Below are 23,977 nucleotides of genomic sequence, written 5' to 3'. Positions count from 1 at the left end.
GAAGTGCCTACCTGTAGATTTTGGCCTCTAGCTCAGCCGGCACCTAGGGAAACCTACCACACCTGTGCATTTCTGAAAACTAGACACCTAGGGTAATCCAAGATGGGGTGACTTGCGGGGCTCGGACCAGGTTCTGTTACCCAGAATCCTTTGCAAACCTCAAAATTTGGCTAAAAAAACACATGTTCCTCACATTTCTGTGGCAGAAAGTTCTGGAATCTGAGAGGAGCCACAAATTTCCTTCCACCCAGCGTTCCCCCAAGTCTCCCGATAAAAATGATACCTCACTTGTGTGGGAAGGCCTAGCGCCCGCGACAGGAAACGCCCCAAAGCGCAACGTGGACACATCCAAATTTTTGGAAGAAAACAGAGGTGTTTTTTGCGAAGTGCCTACCTGTAGATTTTGGCCTCTAGCTCAGCCGGCACCTAGGGAAACCTACCAAACCTGTGCATTTCTGAAAACTAGACACATAGGGTAATCCAAGATGGGGTGACTTGCGGGGCTCGGACCTGGTTCTGTTACCCAGAATCCTTTGCAAACCTCAAAATTTGGCTAAAAAAACACATGTTCCTCACATTTCTGTGGCAGAAAGTTCTGGAATCTGAGAGGAGCCACAAATTTCCTTCCACCCAGCGTTCCCCCAAGTCTCCCGATAAAAATTATACCTCACTTGTGTGGGTAGGCCTAGCGCCCGCGACAGGAAACGCCCCAAAGCGCAACGTGGACACATCCAAATTTTTGGAAGAAAACAGAGGTGTTTTTTGCGAAGTGCCTACCTGTAGATTTTGGCCTCTAGCTCAGCCGGCACCTAGGGAAACCTACCAAACCTGTGCATTTCTGAAAACTAGACACCTAGGGGAATCCAAGATGGGGTGACTTGCGGGGCTCGGACCAGGTTCTGTTACCCAGAATCCTTTGCAAACCTCAAAATTTGGCTAAAAAAACACATGTTCCTCACATTTCTGTGGCAGAAAGTTCTGGAATCTGAGAGGAGCCACAAATTTCCTTCCACCCAGCGTTCCCCCAAGTCTCCCGATAAAAATGATACCTCACTTGTGTGGGAAGGCCTAGCGCCCGCGACAGGAAACGCCCCAAAGCGCAACGTGGACACATCCAAATTTTTGGAAGAAAACAGAGGTGTTTTTTGCGAAGTGCTTACCTGTAGATTTTGGCCTCTAGCTCAGCCGGCACCTAGGGAAACCTACCAAACCTGTGCATTTCTGAAAACTAGACACCTAGGGGAATCCAAGATGAGGTGACTTGCGGGGCTCGGACCAGGTTCTGTTACCCAGAATCCTTTGCAAACCTCAAAATTTGGCTAAAAAAACACATGTTCCTCACATTTCTGTGGCAGAAAGTTCTGGAATCTGATAGGAGCCACAAATTTCCTTCCACCCAGCGTTCCCCCAAGTCTCCCGATAAAAATGATACCTCACTTGTGTGGGTAGGCCTAGCGCCCGCGACAGGAAACGCCCCAAAGCACAACGTGGACACATCCAAATTTTGGGAAGAATACAGAGGTGTTTTTTGCGAACTGCCTACCTGTAGATTTTGGCCTCTGGCTCAGCCGGCACCTAGAGAAACCTACCAAACCTGTGCATTTCTGAAAACTAGAGACCTAGGGGAATCCAAGATGGGGTGACTTGCGGGGCTCGGACCAGGTTCTGTTACACAGAATCCTTTGCAAACCTCAAAATTTGGCTAAAAAAAACCATGTTCCTCACATTTCTGTGGCAGAAAGTTCTGGAATCTGAGAGGAGCCACAAATTTCCTTCCACCCAGCGGTCCCCCAAGTCTCCCGATAAAAATGATACCTCACCTGTGTGGGTAGGCCTAGCGCCTGCGACAGGAAACGCCCCAAAGCGCAACGTGGACACATCCAAATTTTTGAAAGAAAACAGAGGTGTTTTTTGCGAACTGCCTACCTGTAGATTTTAGCCTCTAGCTCAGCCGGCACCTAGGGAACCTTACCAAACCTGTGCATTTCTGAAAACTAGAGACCTAGGGGAATCCAAGATGGGGTGACTTGCGGGGCTCAGACCAGGTTCTGTTACCCAGAATCCTTTGCAAACCTCAAAATTTGGCTAAAAAAACACATGTTCCTCACATTTCTGTGGCAGAAAGTTCTGGAATCTGAGAGGAGCCACAAATTTCCTTCCACCCAGCGTTCCCCCAAGTCTCCCGATAAAAATTATACCTCACTTGTGTGGGTAGGCCTAGCGCCCGCGACAGTAAAAACGCCCCAAAGCGCAACGTGGACACATCCAAATTTTTGGAAGAAAACAGAGGTGTTTTTTGCGAAGTGCCTACCTGTAGATTTTGGCCTCTAGCTCAGCCGGCACCTAGGGAAACCTACCAAACCTGTGCATTTCTGAAAACTAGACACCTAGGGTAATCCAAGATGGGGTGACTTGCGGGGCTCGGACCAGGTTCTGTTACCCAGAATCCTTTGCAAACCTCAAAATTTGGCTAAAAAACACATGTTCCTCACATTTCTGTGGCAGAAAGTTCTGGAATCTGAGAGGAGCCACAAATTTCCTTCCACTCAGCGTTCCCCCAAGTCTCCCGATAAAAATTATACCTCACTTGTGTGGGTAGGCCTAGCACCCGCTACAGGAAACGCCCCAAAGCGCAACGTGGACACATCCAAATTTTTGGAAGAAAACAGAGGTGTTTTTTGCGAAGTGCCTACCTGTAGATTTTGGCCTCTAGCTCAGCCGGCACCTAGGGAAACCTACCAAACCTGTGCATTTCTGAAAACTAGACACCTAGGGTAATCCAAGATGGGGTGACTTGCGGGGCTCGGACCAGGTTCTGTTACCCAGAATCCTTTGCAAACCTCAAAATTTGGCTAAAAAAACACATGTTCCTCACATTTCTGTGGCAGAAAGTTCTGGAATCTGAGAGGAGCCACAAATTTCCTTCCACCCAGCGTTCCCCCAAGTCTCCCGATAAAAATTATACCTCACTTGTGTGGGTAGGCCTAGCGCCCGCGACAGGAAACGCCCCAAAGCGCAACGTGGACACATCCAAATTTTTGGAAGAAAACAGAGGTGTTTTTTGCGAAGTGCCTACCTGTAGATTTTGGCCTCTAGCTCAGCCGGCACCTAGGGAAACCTACCAAACCTGTGCATTTCTGAAAACTAGACACCTAGGGGAATACAAGATGGGGTGACTTTGCGGGGCTCGGACCAGGTTCTGTTACCCAGAATCCTTTGCAAACCTCAAAATTTGGCTAAAAAAACACATGTTCCTCACATTTCTGTGGCAGAAAGTTCTGGAATCTGAGAGGAGCCACAAATTTCCTTCCACCCAGCGTTCCCCCAAGTCTCCCGATAAAAATGATACCTAACTTGTGTGGGTAGGCCTAGCGCCCGCGACAGGAAATGCCCCAAAGCGCAACGTGGACACATCCAAATTTTTGGAAGAAAACCGAGGTGTTTTTTGCGAACTGCCTACCTGTAGATTTTAGCCTCTAGCTCAGCCGGCACCTAGGGAACCTTACCAAACCTGTGCATTTCTGAAAACTAGAGACCTAGGGGAATCCAAGATGGGGTGACTTGCGGGGCTCAGACCAGGTTCTGTTACCCAGAATCCTTTGCAAACCTCAAAATTTGGCTAAAAAAACACATGTTCCTCACATTTCTGTGGCAGAAAGTTCTGGAATCTGAGAGGAGCCACAAATTTCCTTCCACCCAGCGTTCCCCCAAGTCTCCCGATAAAAATGATACCTCACTTGTGTGGGTAGGCCTAGCGCCCGCGACAGAAAACGCCCCAAAGCGCAACGTGGACACATCCAAATTTTTGGAAGAAAACAGAGGTGTTTTTTGCGAAGTGCCTACCTGTAGATTTTGGCCTCTAGCTCAGCCGGCACCTAGGGAAACCTACCAAACCTGTGCATTTCTGAAAACTAGACACCTAGGGTAATACAAGATGGGGTGACTTGCGGGGCTCGGACCAGGTTCTGTTACCCAGAATCCTTTGCAAACCTCAAAATTTGGCTAAAAAAACACATGTTCCTCACATTTCTGTGGCAGAAAGTTCTGGAATCTGAGAGGAGCCACAAATTTCCTTCCACCCAGCGTTCCCCCAAGTCTCCCGATAAAAATTATACCTCACTTGTGTGGGTAGGCCTAGCGCCCGCGACAGGAAACGCCCCAAAGCGCAACGTGGACACATCCAAATTTTTGGAAGAAAACAGAGGTGTTTTTTGCGAAGTGCCTACCTGTAGATTTCGGCCTCTAGCTCAGCCGGCACCTAGGGAAACCTACCAAACCTGTGCATTTCTGAAAACTAGACACCTAGGGGAATCCAAGATGGGGTGACTTGCGGGGCTCGGACCAGGTTCTGTTACCCAGAATCCTTTGCAAACCTCAAAATTTGGCTAAAAAAACACATGTTCCTCACATTTCTGTGGCAGAAAGTTCTGGAATCTGAGAGGAGCCACAAATTTCCATTCACCCAGCATTCCCCCAAGTCTCCCAATAAAAATGATACCTCACTTGTGTGGGTAGGCCTAGCGCCCGCGACAGGAAACGCCCCAAAGCACAACGTGGACACATCCAAATTTTGGGAAGAATACAGAGGTGTTTTTTGCGAAGTGCCTACCTGTAGATTTTGGCCTCTGGCTCAGCAGGCACCTAGAGAAACCTACCAAACCTGTGCATTTCTGAAAACTAGAGACCTAGGGGAATCCAAGATGGGGTGACTTGCGGGGCTTGGACCATGTTCTGTTTCACAGAATCCTTTGCAAACCTCAAAATTTGGCTAAAGAAAACCATGTTCCTCACATTTCTGTGGCAGAAAGTTCTGGAATCTGAGAGGAGCCACAAATTTCCTTCCAACCAGCGGTCCCCCAAGTCTCCCGATAAAAATGATACCTCACTTGTGTGGGTAGGCCTAGCGCCTGCCACAGGAAACGCTCCAAAGCGCAACGTGGACACATCCAAATTTTTGAAAGAAAACAGAGGTGTTTTTTTAGAACTGCCTACCTGTAGATTTTAGCCTCTAGCTAAGCCGGCACCTAGGGAACCTTACCAAACCTGTGCATTTCTGAAAACTAGAGACCTAGGGGAATCCAAGATGGGGTGACTTGCGGGGCTCAGACCAGGTTCTGTTACCCAGAATCCTTTGCAAACCTCAAAATTTGGCTAAAAAAACACATGTTCCTCACATTTCTGTGGCAGAAAGTTCTGGAATCTGAGAGGAGCCACAAATTTCCTTCCACCCAGCGTTCCCCCAAGTCTCCCGATAAAAATGATACCTCACTTGTGTGGGTAGGCCTAGCGCCCGCGACAGGAAACGCCCCAAAGCGCAACGTCGACACATCCAAATTTTTGGAAGAAAACAGAGGTGTTTTTTGCGAAGTGTCTACCTGTAGATTTTGGCCTCTAGCTCAGCCGGCACCTAGGGAAACCTACCAAACCTGTGCATTTCTGAAAACTAGACACCTAGGGTAATCCAAGATGGGGTGACTTGCGGGGCTCGGACCAGGTTCTGTTACCCAGAATCCTTTGCAAACCTCAAAATTTGGCTAAAAAAACACATGTTCCTCACATTTCTGTGGCAGAAAGTTCTGGAATCTGAGAGGAGCCACAAATTTCCTTCCACCCAGCGTTCCCCCAAGTCTCCCGATAAAAATGATACCTCACTTGTGTGGGAAGGCCTAGCGCCCGCGACAGGAAACGCCCCAAAGCGCAACGTGGACACATCCAAATTTTTGGAAGAAAACAGAGGTGTTTTTTGCGAAGTGCCTACCTGTAGATTTTGGCCTCTAGCTCAGCCGGCACCTAGGGAAACCTACCAAACCTGTGCATTTCTGAAAACTAGACACATAGGGTAATCCAAGACGGGGTGACTTGCGGGGCTCGGACCTGGTTCTGTTACCCAGAATCCTTTGCAAACCTCAAAATTTGGCTAAAAAAACACATGTTCCTCACATTTCTGTGGCAGAAAGTTCTGGAATCTGAGAGGAGCCACAAATTTCCTTCCACCCAGCGTTCCCCCAAGTCTCCCGATAAAAATTATACCTCACTTGTGTGGGTAGGCCTAGCGCCCGCGACAGGAAACGCCCCAAAGCGCAACGTGGACACATCCAAATTTTTGGAAGAAAACAGAGGTGTTTTTTGCGAAGTGCCTACCTGTAGATTTTGGCCTCTAGCTCAGCCGGCTTCTAGGGAAACCTACCAAACCTGTGCATTTCTGAAAACTAGACACCTAGGGGAATCCAAGATGGGGTGACTTGCGGGGCTCGGACCAGGTTCTGTTACCCAGAATCCTTTGCAAACCTCAAAATTTGGCTAAAAAAACACATGTTCCTCACATTTCTGTGGCAGAAAGTTCTGGAATCTGAGAGGAGCCACAAATTTCCTTCCACCCAGCGTTCCCCCAAGTCTCTGATAAAAATGATACCTCACTTGTGTGGGTAGGCCTAGCGCCCGCGACAGGAAACGCCCCAAAGCACAACGTGGACACATCCAAATTTTGGGAAGAATACAGAGGTGTTTTTTGCGAAGTGCCTACCTGTAGATTTTGGCCTCTGGCTCAGCCGGCACCTAGAGAAACCTACCAAACCTGTGCATTTCTGAAAACTAGAGACCTAGGGGAATCCAAGATGGGGTGACTTGCGGGGCTCGGACCAGGTTCTGTTACACAGAATCCTTTGCAAACCTCAAAATTTGGCTAAAAAAAACCATGTTCCTCACATTTCTGTGGCAGAAAGTTCTGGAATCTGAGAGGAGCCACAAATTTCCTTCCACCCAGCGTTCCCCCAAGTCTCCCGATAAAAATTATACCTCACTTGTGTGGGTAGGCCTAGCGCCCGCGACAGGAAACGCCCCAAAGCGCAACGTGGACACATCCAAATTTTTGGAAGAAAACAGAGGTGTTTTTTGCGAAGTGCCTACCTGTAGATTTCGGCCTCTAGCTCAGCCGGCACCTAGGGAACCTTACCAAACCTGTGCATTTCTGAAAACTAGAGACCTAGGGGAATCCAAGATGGGGTGACTTGCGGGGCTCAGACCAGGTTCTGTTACCCAGAATCCTTTGCAAACCTCAAAATTTGGCTAAAAAAACACATGTTCCTCACATTTCTGTGGCAGAAAGTTCTGGAATCTGAGAGGAGCCACAAATTTCCTTCCACCCAGCGTTCCCCCAAGTCTCCCGATAAAAATTATACCTCACTTGTGTGGGTAGGCCTAGCGCCCGCGACAGGAAACGCCCCAAAGCGCAACGTGGACACATCCAAATTTTTGGAAGAAAACAGAGGTGTTTTTTGCGAAGTGCCTACCTGTAGATTTTGGCCTCTAGCTCAGCCGGCACCTAGGGAAACCTACCAAACCTGTGCATTTCTGAAAACTAGACACCTAGGGTAATCCAAGATGGGGTGACTTGCGGGGCTCGGACCAGGTTCTGTTACCCAGAATCCTTTGCAAACCTCAAAATTTGGCTAAAAAACACATGTTCCTCACATTTCTGTGGCAGAAAGTTCTGGAATCTGAGAGGAGCCACAAATTTCCTTCCACCCAGCGTTCCCCCAAGTCTCCCGATAAAAATGATACCTCACTTGTGTGGGAAGGCCTAGCGCCCGCGACAGGAAACGCCCCAAAGCGCAACGTGGACACATCCAAATTTTTGGAAGAAAACAGAGGTGTTTTTTGCGAAGTGCCTACCTGTAGATTTTGGCCTCTAGCTCAGCCGGCACCTAGGGAAACCTACCAAACCTGTGCATTTCTGAAAACTAGACACATAGGGTAATACAAGATGGGGTGACTTGCGGGGCTCGGACCTGGTTCTGTTACCCAGAATCCTTTGCAAACCTCAAAATTTGGCTAAAAAAACACATGTTCCTCACATTTCTGTGGCAGAAAGTTCTGGAATCTGAGAGGAGCCACAAATTTCCTTCCACCCAGCGTTCCCCCAAGTCTCCCGATAAAAATGATACCTCACTTGTGTGGGTAGGCCTAGCGCCTGCCACAGGAAACGCTCCAAAGCGCAACGTGGACACATCCAAATTTTTGAAAGAAAACAGAGGTGTTTTTTGAGAACTGCCTACCTGTAGATTTTAGCCTCTAGCTAAGCCGGCACCTAGGGAACCTTACCAAACCTGTGCATTTCTGAAAACTAGAGACCTAGGGGAATCCAAGATGGGGTGACTTGCGGGGCTCAGACCAGGTTCTGTTACCCAGAATCCTTTGCAAACCTCAAAATTTGGCTAAAAAAACACATGTTCCTCACATTTCTGTGGCAGAAAGTTCTGGAATCTGAGAGGAGCCACAAATTTCCTTCCACCCAGCGTTCCCCCAAGTCTCCCGATAAAAATGATACCTCACTTGTGTGGGTAGGCCTAGCGCCCGCGACAGGAAACGCCCCAAAGCGCAACGTCGACACATCCAAATTTTTGGAAGAAAACAGAGGTGTTTTTTGCGAAGTGCCTACCTGTAGATTTTGGCCTCTAGCTCAGCCGGCACCTAGGGAAACCTACCAAACCTGTGCATTTCTGAAAACTAGACACCTAGGGTAATCCAAGATGGGGTGACTTGTGGGGCTCGGACCAGGTTCTGTTACCCAGAATCCTTTGCAAACCTCAAAATTTGGCTAAAAAAACACATGTTCCTCACATTTCTGTGGCAGAAAGTTCTGGAATCTGAGAGGAGCCACAAATTTCCTTCCACCCAGCGTTCCCCCAAGTCTCCCGATAAAAATGATACCTCACTTGAGTGGGAAGGCCTAGCGCCCGCGACAGGAAACGCCCCAAAGCGCAACGTGGACACATCCAAATTTTTGGAAGAAAACAGAGGTGTTTTTTGCGAAGTGCCTACCTGTAGATTTTGGCCTCTAGCTCAGCCGGCACCTAGGGAAACCTACCAAACCTGTGCATTTCTGAAAACTAGACACATAGGGTAATCCAAGACGGGGTGACTTGCGGGGCTCGGACCTGGTTCTGTTACCCAGAATCCTTTGCAAACCTCAAAATTTGGCTAAAAAAACACATGTTCCTCACATTTCTGTGGCAGAAAGTTCTGGAATCTGAGAGGAGCCACAAATTTCCTTCCACCCAGCGTTCCCCCAAGTCTCCCGATAAAAATTATACCTCACTTGTGTGGGTAGGCCTAGCGCCCGCGACAGGAAACGCCCCAAAGCACAACGTGGACACATCCAAATTTTGGGAAGAATACAGAGGTGTTTTTTGCGAAGTGCCTACCTGTAGATTTTGGCCTCTGGCTCAGCCGGCACCTAGAGAAACCTACCAAACCTGTGCATTTCTGAAAACTAGAGACCTAGGGGAATCCAAGATGGGGTGACTTGCGGGGCTCGGACCAGGTTCTGTTACACAGAATCCTTTGCAAACCTCAAAATTTGGCTAAAAAAAACCATGTTCCTCACATTTCTGTGGCAGAAAGTTCTGGAATCTGAGAGGAGCCACAAATTTCCTTCCACCCAGCGGTCCCCCAAGTCTCCCGATAAAAATGATACCTCACTTGTGTGGGTAGGCCTAGCGCCTGCGACAGGAAACGCCCCAAAGCGCAACGTGGACACATCCAAATTTTTGAAAGAAAACAGAGGTGTTTTTTGCGAACTGCCTACCTGTAGATTTTAGCCTCTAGCTCAGCCGGCACCTAGGGAACCTTACCAAACCTGTGCATTTCTGAAAACTAGAGACCTAGGGGAATCCAAGATGGGGTGACTTGCGGGGCTCAGACCAGGTTCTGTTACCCAGAATCCTTTGCAAACCTCAAAATTTGGCTAAAAAAACACATGTTCCTCACATTTCTGTGGCAGAAAGTTCTGGAATCTGAGAGGAGCCACAAATTTCCTTCCACCCAGCGTTCCCCCAAGTCTCCCGATAAAAATGATACCTCACTTGTGTGGGTAGGCCTAGCGCCCGCGACAGGAAACGCCCCAAAGCGCAACGTGGACACATCCAAATTTTTGGAAGAAAACAGAGGTGTTTTTTGCGAAGTGCCTACCTGTAGATTTTGGCCTCTAGCTCAGCCGGCACCTAGGGAAACCTACCAAACCTGTGCATTTCTGAAAACTAGACACCTAGGGTAATCCAAGATGGGGTGACTTGCGGGGCTCGGACCAGGTTCTGTTACCCAGAATCCTTTGCAAACCTCAAAATTTGGCTAAAAAACACATGTTCCTCACATTTCTGTGGCAGAAAGTTCTGGAATCTGAGAGGAGCCACAAATTTCCTTCCACCCAGCGTTCCCCCAAGTCTCCCGATAAAAATGATACCTCACTTGTGTGGGAAGGCCTAGCGCCCGCGACAGGAAACGCCCCAAAGCGCAACGTGGACACATCCAAATTTTTGGAAGAAAACAGAGGTGTTTTTTGCGAAGTGCCTACCTGTAGATTTTGGCCTCTAGCTCAGCCGGCACCTAGGGAAACCTACCAAACCTGTGCATTTCTGAAAACTAGACACATAGGGTAATCCAAGATGGGGTGACTTGCGGGGCTCGGACCTGGTTCTGTTACCCAGAATCCTTTGCAAACCTCAAAATTTGGCTAAAAAAACACATGTTCCTCACATTTCTGTGGCAGAAAGTTCTGGAATCTGAGAGGAGCCACAAATTTCCTTCCACCCAGCGTTCCCCCAAGTCTCCCGATAAAAATTATACCTCACTTGTGTGGGTAGGCCTAGCGCCCGCGACAGGAAACGCCCCAAAGCGCAACGTGGACACATCCAAATTTTTGGAAGAAAACAGAGGTGTTTTTTGCGAAGTGCCTACCTGTAGATTTTGGCCTCTAGCTCAGCCGGCACCTAGGGAAACCTACCAAACCTGTGCATTTCTGAAAACTAGACACCTAGGGGAATCCAAGATGGGGTGACTTGCGGGGCTCGGACCAGGTTCTGTTACCCAGAATCCTTTGCAAACCTCAAAATTTGGCTAAAAAAACACATGTTCCTCACATTTCTGTGGCAGAAAGTTCTGGAATCTGAGAGGAGCCACAAATTTCCTTCCACCCAGCGTTCCCCCAAGTCTCCCGATAAAAATGATACCTCACTTGTGTGGATAGGCCTAGCGCCCGCGACAGGAAACGCCCCAAAGCACAACGTGGACACATCCAAATTTTGGGAAGAATACAGAGGTGTTTTTTGCGAAGTGCCTACCTGTAGATTTTGGCCTCTGGCTCAGCCGGCACCTAGAGAAACCTACCAAACCTGTGCATTTCTGAAAACTAGAGACCTAGGGGAATCCAAGATGGGGTGACTTGCGGGGCTCGGACCAGGTTCTGTTACACAGAATCCTTTGCAAACCTCAAAATTTGGCTAAAAAAAACCATGTTCCTCACATTTCTGTGGCAGAAAGTTCTGGAATCTGAGAGGAGCCACAAATTTCCTTCCACTCAGCGGTCCCCCAAGTCTCCCGATAAAAATGATACCTCACTTGTGTGGGTAGGCCTAGCGCCTGCGACAGGAAACGCCCCAAAGCGCAACGTGGACACATCCAAATTTTTGAAAGAAAACAGAGGTGTTTTTTGCGAACTGCCTACCTGTAGATTTTAGCCTCTAGCTCAGCCGGCACCTAGGGAACATTACCAAACCTGTGCATTTCTGAAAACTAGAGACCTAGGGGAATCCAAGATGGGGTGACTTGCGGGGCTCAGACCAGGTTCTGTTACCCAGAATCCTTTGCAAACCTCAAAATTTGGCTAAAAAACACATGTTCCTCACATTTCTGTGGCAGAAAGTTCTGGAATCTGAGAGGAGCCACAAATTTCCTTCCACTCAGCGTTCCCCCAAGTCTCCCGATAAAAATTATACCTCACTTGTGTGGGTAGGCCTAGCACCCGCTACAGGAAACGCCCCAAAGCGCAACGTGGACACATCCAAATTTTTGGAAGAAAACAGAGGTGTTTTTTGCGAAGTGCCTACCTGTAGATTTTGGCCTCTAGCTCAGCTGGCACCTAGGGAAACCTACCAAACCTGTGCATTTCTGAAAACTAGACACCTAGGGTAATCCAAGATGGGGTGACTTGCGGGGCTCGGACCAGGTTCTGTTACCCAGAATCCTTTGCAAACCTCAAAATTTGGCTAAAAAAACACATGTTCCTCACATTTCTGTGGCAGAAAGTTCTGGAATCTGAGAGGAGCCACAAATTTCCTTCCACCCAGCGTTCCCCCAAGTCTCCCGATAAAAATTATACCTCACTTGTGTGGGTAGGCCTAGCGCCCGCGACAGGAAACGCCCCAAAGCGCAACGTGGACACATCCAAATTTTTGGAAGAAAACAGAGGTGTTTTTTGCGAAGTGCCTACCTGTAGATTTTGGCCTCTAGCTCAGCCGGCACCTAGGGAAACCTACCAAACCTGTGCATTTCTGAAAACTAGACACCTAGGGGAATACAAGATGGGGTGACTTTGCGGGGCTCGGACCAGGTTCTGTTACCCAGAATCCTTTGCAAACCTCAAAATTTGGCTAAAAAAACACATGTTCCTCACATTTCTGTGGCAGAAAGTTCTGGAATCTGAGAGGAGCCACAAATTTCCTTCCACCCAGCGTTCCCCCAAGTCTCCCGATAAAAATGATACCTAACTTGTGTGGGTAGGCCTAGCGCCCGCGACAGGAAACGCCCCAAAGCGCAACGTGGACATATCCACATTTTTGGAAGAAAACAGAGGTGTTTTTTGCGAAGTGCCTACCTGTAGATTTTGTCCTCTAGCTCAACCGGCACCTAGGGAAACCTACCAAACCTGTGCATTTCTGAAAACTAGAGACCTAGGGGAATCCAAGGAGGGGTGACTTGTGGGGCTCGGACCAGGTTCTGTTACCCAGAATCCTTTGCAAACCTCAAAATTTGGCTAAAAAAAACACACGTTCCTCACATTTCTGTGGCAGAAAGTTCTGGAATCTGAGAGGAGCCACAAATTTCCTTCCACCCAGCATTCCCCCAAGTCTCCCGATAAAAATGATACCTCACTTGTGTGGGTAGGCCTAGCGCCCGCGACAGGAAACGCCCCAAAGCGCAACGTGGACACATCCAAATTTTTGGAAGAAAACAGAGGTGTTTTTTGCGAAGTGCCTACCTGTACATTTTGGCCTCTAGCTCAGCCGGCACCTAGGGAAACCTACCAAACCTGTGCATTTCTGAAAACTAGACACCTAGGGTAATCCAAGATGGGGTGACTTGCGGGGCTCGGACCAGGTTCTGTTACCCAGAATCCTTTGCAAACCTCAAAATTTGGCTAAAAAAACACATGTTCCTCACATTTCTGTGGCAGAAAGTTCTGGAATCTGAGAGGAGCCACAAATTTCCTTCCACCCAGCGTTCCCCCAAGTCTCCCGATAAAAATTATACCTCACTTGTGTGGGTAGGCCTAGCGCCCGTGACAGGAAACGCCCCAAAGCGCAACGTGGACACATCCACATTTTTGGAAGAAAACAGAGGTGTTTTTTGCGAAGTGCCTACCTGTAGATTTTGGCCTCTAGCTCAGCCGGCTCCTAGGGAAACCTACCAAACCTGTGCATTTCTGAAAACTAGACACCTAGGGGAATCCAAGATGGGGTGACTTGCGGGGCTCGGACCAGGTTCTGTTACCCAGAATCCTTTGCAAACCTCAAAATTTGTCTAAAAAAACACATGTTCCTCATATTTCTGTGGCAGAAAGTTCTGGAATCTGAGAGGAGCCACAAATTTCCTTCCACCCAGCGTTCCCCCAAGTCTCCCGATAAAAATGATACCTCACTTGTGTGGGTAGGCCTAGCGCCCGCGACAGGAAACGCCCCAAAGCGCAACGTGGACATATCCACATTTTTGGAAGAAAACAGAGGTGTTTTTTGCGAAGTGCCTACCTGTAGATTTTGGCCTCTAGCTCAACCGGCACCTAGGGAAACCTACCAAACCTGTGCTTTTCTGAAAACTAGAGACCTAGGGGAATCCAAGGAGGGGTGACTTGTGGGGCTCGGACCAGGTTCTGTTACCCTGAATCCTTTGCAAACCTCAAAATTTGGCTAAAAAAAACACACGTTCCTCACATTTCTGTGGCAGAAAGTTCTGGAATCTGAGAGGAGCCCCAAATTTCCTTCCACCCAGCATTCCCCCAAGTCTCCCGATAAAAATGATACCTCACTTGTGTGGGTAGGCCTAGCGCCCGCGACAGGAAACGCCCCAAAGCGCAACGTGGACATATCCACATTTTTGGAAGAAAACAGAGGTGTTTTTTGTGAAGTGCCTACCTGTAGATTTTGGCCTCTAGCTCAACCGGCACCTAGGGAAACCTACCAAACCTGTGCATTTCTGAAAACTAGAGACCTAGGGGAATCCAAGGAGGGGTGACTTGTGGGGCTCGGACCAGGTTCTGTTACCCTGAATCCTTTGCAAATCTCAAAATTTGGCTAAAAAAAACACACGTTCCTCACATTTCTGTGGCAGAAAGTTCTGGAATCTGAGAGGAGCCACAAATTTCCTTCCACCCAGCATTCCCCCAAGTCTCCCGATAAAAATGATACCTCACTTGTGTGGGTAGGCCTAGCGCCCGCGACAGGAAACGCCCCAAAGCGCAACGTGGACACATCCAAATTTTTGGAAGAAAACAGAGGTGTTTTTTGCAAAGTGCCTACGTGTAGATTTTGACCTCTAGCTCAGCCGGCTCCTAGGGAAACCTACCAAACCTGTGCATTTCTGAAAACTAGACACCTAGGGGAATCCAAGATGGGGTGACTTGCGGGGCTCGGACCAGGTTCTGTTACCCAGAATCCTTTGCAAACCTCAAAATTTGTCTAAAAAAACACATGTTCCTCACATTTCTGTGGCAGAAAGTTCTGGAATCTGAGAGGAGCCACAAATTTCCTTCCACCCAGCGTTCCCCCAAGTCTCCCGATAAAAATGATACCTCACTTGTGTGGGTAGGCCTAGCGCCCGCGACAGGAAACGCCCCAAAGCGCAACGTGGACATATCCACATTTTTGGAAGAAAACAGAGGTGTTTTTTGCGAAGTGCCTACCTGTAGATTTTGGCCTCTAGCTCAACCGGCACCTAGGGAAACCTACCAAACCTGTGCATTTCTGAAAACTAGAGACCTAGGGGAATCCAAGGAGGGGTGACTTGTGGGGCTCGGACCAGGTTCTGTTACCCTGAATCCTTTGCAAACCTCAAAATTTGTCTAAAAAAAACACACGTTCCTCACATTTCTGTGGCAGAAAGTTCTGGAATCTGAGAGGAGCCACAAATTTCCTTCCACCCAGCATTCCCCCAAGTCTCCCGATAAAAATGATACCTCACTTGTGTGGGTAGGCCTAGCGCCCGCGACAGGAAACGCCCCAAAGCACAACGTGGACACATCCAAATTTTTGGAAGAAAACAGAGGTGTTTTTTGGGAAGTGCCTACCTGTAGATTTTGGCCTCTAGCTCAACCGGCACCTAGGGAAACCTACCAAACCTGTGCATTTCTGAAACCTAGAGACCTAGGGGAATCCAAGGAGGGGTGACTTGCGGGGCTCGGACCAGGTTCTGTTACCCAGAATCCTTTGCAAACCTCATAATTTGGCTAAAAAAACACATGTTCCTCACATTTCTGTGGCAGAAAGTTCTGGAATCTGAGGAGCCACAAATTTCCTTCCACCCAGCGTTCCCCCAAGTCGCCCGATAAAAATGATACCTCACTTGTGTGGGTAGGCCTAGCGCCCGCGACAGGAAACGCCCCAAAGCGCAACGTGGACATATCCAAATTTTTGAAAGAAAACACGTGTTTTTTGCAAAGTGCCTACGTGTAGATTTTGACCTCTAGCTCAGCCGGCACCTAGGGGAAGCTACCAAACCTGTACATTTCTGAAAACTAGAGACCTAGGGGAATCCAAGGAGGGGTGACTTGCGGGGCTCGGACCAGGTGCTGTTACCCAGAATCCTTTGCAAACCTCAAAATTTGGCAAAAAAAACACATGTTCCTCATATTTCTGTGGCAGAAAGTTCTGGAATCTGAGAGGAGCCACAAATTTCCTTCCACCCAGCGTTCCCCCAAGTCTCCCGATAAAAATGATACCTCACTTGTGTGGGTAGGCCTAGCGCCCGCGACAGGAAACGCCCCAAAGCGCAACGTGGACACATCCCATTTTTGAAAGAAAACAGTGCCTACCTGTGGATTTTGGCCTGTAGCTCAGCCGGCACCTAGGGAAACCTACCAACCCTGTGCATGTTTGAAAACTAGAGACCTAGGGGAATCCAAGATGGGGTGACTTGTGGGCCTCGGACCAGGTTCTGTTACCCAGAATCCTTTGCAAACCTCAAAGTTTGGCTAAAAAAACACCCTTTCCTCTCATTTCGGTGATAGAAAGTTCTGGATTCTGAGAGGAGCCACAGATCTCCTTCCACCCTGCGTTCCCCCAAGTCTCCCGATAAAAATGATACCTCACTTGTGTGGGTGGGCCAAGTGCCTGCAACAGAATAAGGCCCAAAACTTGAAGAGATAGAAGGGATAGCACAGCGAGTTTATAAGGGCATATTCTTTTATACATCTTTAGACGGACTCTGCTTTGGGGACCCACATAAGTGAGGTGTCATTTTACTTGGGAGACTGAGGGGAAAACTGGGGAGTAGGAATTTTGTGCTGGAGCGGTGATCCTACTAAGAAAAGTCAGGAAAATATACTTTTTTATGCAAATTCTGAGGTTTACAGAGGAGTCTGGGTAAGAAAATGTTGGGGGAGCCACGCAAGCCACACCTCCCTGGACTCCTTGGGGTGTCTAGTTTTAAAAAAATTCTGGGTTTTGTAGGTTTCCCTAGATGAAGGCCGCACCCAGGACCAAAAACATAGGTTGTCCCTCCCCCCCAAAACCAGGTATTTTTCGTAATATATCATATTGATGTGGGCACATACGTCTGTGATGTGCCAAACACTAAAATTGTGAAAAGAAACACACTTAGGTTATGTGAAGAAGACCCTTCACCCACCAACCAAGTTGGTGGCATGCTTCATCATCGGGGTCCCATCCGAGGCACCTAGCGTGTCACAGGTGTGCTGCGACGCTTGATTACAGCGGAGCAGGTTTTGTCATTTTTACCACACATACTGGTTGGATTTGTTACGAGGGTGAGTGATGGTTCAGTGGATCAAATTTTACTAACAAGAGATTTCACAAAAATGAAATGCACTGCTAATAACTGAAAGGCAAAAAACTGAACCAATGACTCACAGCTCGTGAGCTGTAAAGCCGCGACAAGGCACCAACCGCTTTACAGTCCATTCACACACCTTTCATACATGACACGCACAAGACCATTCACACCGCCAGCCACGGGCTCAGCACATTACAACACTCACATCGACAGACCGCGCCACTCAAGGGCCCATCACTTACATACGCCCACATGCCTGATACAAGAATCACACCAGCTGATGGGAGTGTGGACTGCCGTTCGCCACCCCACGCACACCGCCAGCCAAGCGCCACCCCAAGCACACCGCCAGCCAAGCGCCACCCCACGCACACCGCCAGCCAAGCGCCACCCCACGCACATCGCCAGCCAAGCGCCACCCACGCACACCGCCAGCCAAGCTTCACCCCAAGGACACCGCCAGCCAAGCGCCACCCCAAGCACACCGCCAGCCAAGCGCCACCCCAAGCACACCGCCATCCAAGCGCCACCCCACGCACACCGCCAGCCAAGCGCCACCCCACGCACACTGCCAGCCAAGCGCCACCCCACGCACACCGCCAGCCAAGCGTCACCCCACGCACACCGCCATCACTTTTTTTGTTTATAAACAACAAAGAAACCACTAATTATAAAATAAGCACAAAACTACAAACACAAAAGCTCTAACTAAATACATGACAGAGATGCCAACCGTGAAACATATGAAAATATAAAACAGACAGCTTACGCTCACAGTATTTCCCAAAAGTTTTTCCTTGTGTGGTAACTTCTAAAAAAGCTGGGCACACACAGCCCAGGCTTTGAAGGGCATTCGGGGCTGTACATCCGGCTCTCCCTCCGGATTGATCTCCGGGCACATACTCTACATTTCTTTGTGGGCATGTCTTTTTTGGGAGTGGGAGGAATGTGATCTGGAAAGTGCTGATCTTTTAATCTAGCCACATCCTCCACCACTTCTACTCTAGGAACTCTTGCCGGTTCCACCACAATAAGGCTTTCTATCACCGACTCCTGAAATTTAACAAATGTCATCCTTGACTCAGGTGAACAATCCTTGTATACAATAAAGGCATTAAAAGTTGCCAAATGAAATAAATGTAGGGCCAACTTTTTATACCACACATAAGACTTACGAAGAGCAGTGTAAGGTTCCAACCTCGGATCTACTCTATCAACACCACCCATGTGCCTATTGTAGTCCAAAATGCACGCAGGTTTGCGCACTTCCGCAACCTGACCCCAAACAGCCACAGGGGAAGTACTCTCATCATGGATGGTCAATAGCATGTACACATCCCTCCTGTCTGAAAATTTCAGAGCAAGCAGCTCATTATTCCGCAAGGCACTCCACTGTCCCCTCTCAAGTTTTTTACAGACAAGCTCCATTGGATAGCCTTTCCGGTTAGAACGGATTGTGCCACAAGCAACAGTGTCCACCCTAAACAAATCCTTGAACAACTGCTAACTCCAAAAGTGGCCGGACAACCAGGAGGGTCAATACTGGAATCCCTACCAGTGTAGACCCGGAAATTATACACATATCCTGTACTGCTTTCTGACAGCCGATACAATTTAATCCCATACCGTGCCCTCTTACTAGGAATGTATTGCTTAAAAACTAAACGCCCCTTGAAAAGGACCAAAGACTCATCCACACTTATCTCTTTGCCTGGAACATAGACCTCTGAAAACCGATCCACAAAATGATCAAGGACAGGCCTAATCTTAAAAAGGCGGTCACAATCAGGGTGATCTTGTGGCAAGGCTAAAGCATTGTCTACAAAATGCAGCATACGAAGAAAAAGCAAATACCGATTACGTGTCATAGTTGCAGGAAATATAGCAGTTGCCATCAAGGGACTAGTAGACCAATAAGAAGCCAGTGACGGCTTCCTGATCAACCCCATCAAAAAAGACAAACCTAAAAAACTTTTCATCTCTTCCAGATATGTGGGAACCCAATGAGTAGCTCTAGACTGAGGCTTAAGTCTGGCAGCGTTGTCCCGCAAATAATGCTCTGCATACACATTTGTCTGCTCCACAATGTCTTCCAAAAATACATTGTCCATAAACAAGTAAAAGAAATGGACAGGCAAAAAGTTTTCTGTATTAACTCTACACCCTGGGAGACCAGTAAATGCAGGTGACTGTGGCTGTTCCATGTTTGGGGCAATCCAGGTGTCGGGTCTTCTAATGGGAAACCCTTCAGCCCCAGGCTGCTGCACTCTTGGCACATCAATGTTCTCCTCTAACACAGGCCCTTCATCTGCACTGAGAGTAGCTTCCTCATCAGAAGAATACTCTCGGACAGAAATCTCACTTCCAGAATCTCCTGCTTCCTCCTCTGCCTCAGATGCAGAGTCAGTGTCGTAATCATGGTCTGAAGACGACTCAAAGAGCATGCGAACAACCTGCTGAGCGGTCACTTTGCGGCTAGCCATGATCCTAACAACAAATGGATTGCCAACAACAACTAGCAGTAAAATAAGTAATAAACAAAGTGTAGCTTTATCACAAAGAGTTATGTACTACAAAAAACTATACCACTCAGTTGCCTGAAATAGCTACTCACCAAGCAACTACTCTGCACAGACACAGCAATCACCAATGATATCCCACTAAAAAGAAAAAAGCAAATTAGACATATGACAACACAAACATCACTGTGCTCAAAATCTAAGGACAATGTCAAGCACACAATACTGCATTTAGTACACCACCTACAAACATGTCATTCATGCATGTCAACAATACTCCTTTGGAGTAAATTGCTTTCACTTACCTAAAACATGCAACTATGCAAACCGCAGGACAACTACTGCCAAAACCGCAAAGATCCACAGCAAAGGAAGCAAAAGCGTTAAACTAGAAGAAAAATAAGAAATAAATTGTTATAATCACAAATACAAATACTTTGCCAGTTGACAAACACCCCACCACCAAGACACCACCAAGAACTTAGAAGTTGTCCCTGGTACCTAAGTGGATCCTGCCCCCCTCGGGGGTAGATGGGCGTAAAAAAATTGGCCAATCTGCCCCCAAGGGTGGCAGAAATGGGCAACACCTCTGTGCCCCTTTTTAGGGGGCGACCCTTCCCAAAAGGGTTTACAGTTTACAGTTTAAAGGGGGCACACCCAGCACAACACAAAACAAAACAAAAAAATCCCTGCCGTATTGGTGGTTTCTGCCCTCGTTGGGGGCAGATGGGCCTACAAAATTAGGGGCAGAGATGGCCAATATGAATTTTCCCCACCTTAGGGGGGCGACCGTTGCCCAAGGGGTGCCCCCAAACACACACCACACACACACACACACACACCACACAATCCCTGGCGCCTAGTGTGCTTCCACCCACCCGGGGGCCAGATCGTCCAAAAAATGGCTGGTCTGCCATCGGGGGGGCCGAAACAGAGAAAAAAAATAGCTCCCCAGGGGAGCGACCTTTGCCCAAGGGGTGGCCCCCAAAATACACACAAATAATAAAATCACTGGTGTCTAGTGGTTTTCGCCCCCCCCCCCCCCCGGGGGCAGATCTGCCGAAAAATCGGCGAATCTGCCCCCAGGGGGGGGGGCGCAATACAAAAAAAAATTGCCCCCGGGGGGGCGACCCCGCGAGGGTCGCCCCCAAAAAACACACCAAAAATAAAATCCCTGGTGTCTAGTGGTTTTCGACCCCACCTGGGGGCAGATCCGCTGAAAAATCAGCGGATCTGCCCCCAGGGGGGGGCAAAATACAAAAAAAATTGCCCCGGGGGGGCGACCCTTGCCCAAGGGGTCACCCCCAAAATACACACAAATAATAAAATCCCTGGTGTCTAGTGGTTTTCGCCCCCCCCCGGGGGCAGATCCGCCGAAAAATCGGCAGATCTGCCCCCAGGGGGGGGGGGCGAAATACAAAAAAAAAAAATTGCCCCCGGGGGGGCGACCCTTGCCCAATGGGTCGCCCCCAAAATACACATAAAAAATAACATCCCTGGTGTCTAGTGGTTTTCGCCCCCACCTGGGGGCAGATCCGCCGAAAGATCAGCGGATCTGCCCCCAGGGGGGGGCGAAATACAAAAATAAATTGCCCCCGGGGGGGGCGACCCTTGCCCAAGGGGTCACCCCCAAAATACACATAAAAAATAACATCCCTGGTGTCTAGTGGTTTTCGCCCCCCCCCCCCCCGGGGGCAGATCCGCCGAAAAATCGGTGGATCTGCCCCCAGGGGGGGTGTGAAATACTGAAAAAATAAACCTAACAGAAAAAATCCCTGGGGTCTAGTGGAGATTCCTGCTCCACGATCGCGGGCAGGCAGGAATCTTGTGAAAACAGGCACAGGGGGAAAGGAAAAACCCTTTCCTTTCCCCCCGTGTCTGTTTTCACCACCCCCCAAAAACGGAAAGGACTCACCTTTTCGGTCCTTTCCTCTTCGCGCGCTGGAAGCAAATGGCTTCCAGCGCGCCTGGCAACACTAGATGACGTCAGCGCGCTGTGCGCGCGCTGACGTCATCGGATTGCCGTGGGGGGGGGCGGGGGTGGAAGGGGAAGGTCTTCCCCTTCCATCCCTGCCTTGGGGGGGGAGTGGGGTGCACAGGGGGAGCGCTAATGCTCCCCCAAGTTCCCCTGTGCCTTGGACGAGATGATCTCGTCCAAGGCACAGGGGAACTGTAGCCTTGGACGAGATGATCTCGTCCAAGGCATAGAAGCGGTTAACAAACCTGTTACATTATCAAATTTCATCAATATTATGTATCCCATAGAGGCAGTTCCTGTGGGGGTGTGAGCAACATCATATAACAAAAGCCAATTATAAACTCCAAACCAAGGCACCCAGATCAAAGTCAAAACCCTATCCAATTTTTGAATTTTCTGACTAACATGTGCAAAAAGCTCTTCGTCCTGGTTCAATCCCCACGGATGTGTGCTATTCAATCTATGTACTCGGATTCCATCTTTCTGAGAGTCCGATCCCTGTCTCCTCCTCTTGAAGTCAGCTGTACCCTGTCAATTCCGAAAAAAGACATATTATCAATCTTTTCATCATGTACTAATCTACAGTTTCGTGCCACTGGATAGTTTTCATAATTATTTTTGATGGCACGCCAATGTTCTAAAATACCCTTTTTTACTGGAAAAAGTTTACTGCCCACATACCGAAGTCCGCACAGTCCTTACATACACAGAGAAATCAGAATTACAATTCAGGAATTGTTTAATCCTAACTTCCTTTCCTGTGGGTAAAACATATGGCTTATGATTCACATTGTTTTTGCAGGCCCTACATTTAGCACACCTGTAAAAACCTTGCTGAATTCCAAGGAATGTAGCCCCCTTCTTTATCATATAACTATGTACCAGCATATCCCATAGAGAACTACTCTTCCTATATGTCATCCTAGGATAGGGACTAACCGGCTGACTGATCACTTTATCTGTTCTTATGAGGTGCCGATATTGTTTCATGATCCTCATCACCTGATCTGAGTAAGAGTTATAAGTGGTAATGCATCTCAAAATATTTTCTTTTGCTTTCTCTTTTTTAGGAACAATGAGACTTTCTCTTTGTACCTCAGAATCTTTATGACAGGCATCTCTGATAACTCTCACCGGATATCTCCTAGATCTAAATCTTCTGACCATATTCATTTGTTTTTCCTTGAAAATGTGAGCTCTGCTGTAATTTCTTTTGCCTCTAAGTAGCGCCCCATATGGAAGACTCCACTTCATTTTAAGTGAATGATGGCTTTGGGCAGGCAAAACACTATTGCCTGCAGTACTTTTTCTAAAAAGGCTGGTATGGATGGTATTCCCTCCCACTGTCACTAACACATCCTAAAATTCCATAGCAGATCTACCACATTTGTGTGTGAAGCTCAAATTAAACTCCTTACTGGATAGCCAATCCAAGAAATCCTGTAAAATTGTCTCTTGTCCATCCCAAATGATAAAAATATCATCAATTTATCTCGTTCAGAAAATAACATGTCTCGGCCATTTCTCATTTTCATCAGACATCACATGTTTGGTCCTCCACCACCCCATAAACAGTCATGCGTAAATAGGAGCGAAACAACTCCCAATCGCCGTCCTCAAGACTTTTCTGTACCGTTGATTCTCATATAGGAATTGATTATTCTCTAAACAAAATCTTAACATTTTCAAGAGTCTTTTGGAGTGATTGTATAGTCTTAAAGGATTGTCCCTGAAAAATGCTCACATGCCTGAATACCTAAATCATGTTTGATACAAGTATGCAAAGATACAGCATCTATGGTCACCATAATGTAATTAGATTTCCAGGAAATACCTTGTATCTTAGAGATGAAATTCATACTATCCCTACAATATGAGGCAAGTCTAAATACATAATGACATAAGAAATGGTTGAGATATATCAAGGTATTTTCAAGAGGCTCCATCTCACTAATACTATGGTCCAAGGGGGATCCACGCTATCCTTATGAAGTTTTGGTAACATATAAAACAGGGTGCCACTGGATTTTTTACTGTGAGAAATTGTAACTCATCATCCATGAGAAGGCCATAATCATATCCATCTGAAAGCAGACAATAGTATGATTCCACAGAGGACCAATATGCTGTCACTGTCGTTCACTCATAACAGATTGAAAATATCAATTGTCTCCTTGCTTCTTGTTGATAATTTTCCAAGTCCCACAACACCACATTCCCACCTTTGTCTGCTGGTTTGATTATGAAGGATGTGGATTCCCTTAATGTAGTAAGTGCTCTATGCTGGCCTGGTGTTAAATTACTTGTGAAAGTATTATTGCTCTCTCTCTCTCTCTCTCTCTCTCTCTCTCTCTATATATATATATATATATATATATATATATATATATATATATTTATTTATAGATAGATAGATAGATAG

This window comes from Pleurodeles waltl, chromosome 9, assembly GCF_031143425.1.
Source record: "Pleurodeles waltl isolate 20211129_DDA chromosome 9, aPleWal1.hap1.20221129, whole genome shotgun sequence".
In the NCBI taxonomy this organism is placed as follows: Eukaryota; Metazoa; Chordata; class Amphibia; order Caudata; family Salamandridae; genus Pleurodeles; species Pleurodeles waltl.
Note: the sequence above shows the minus strand (reverse complement) of the source record.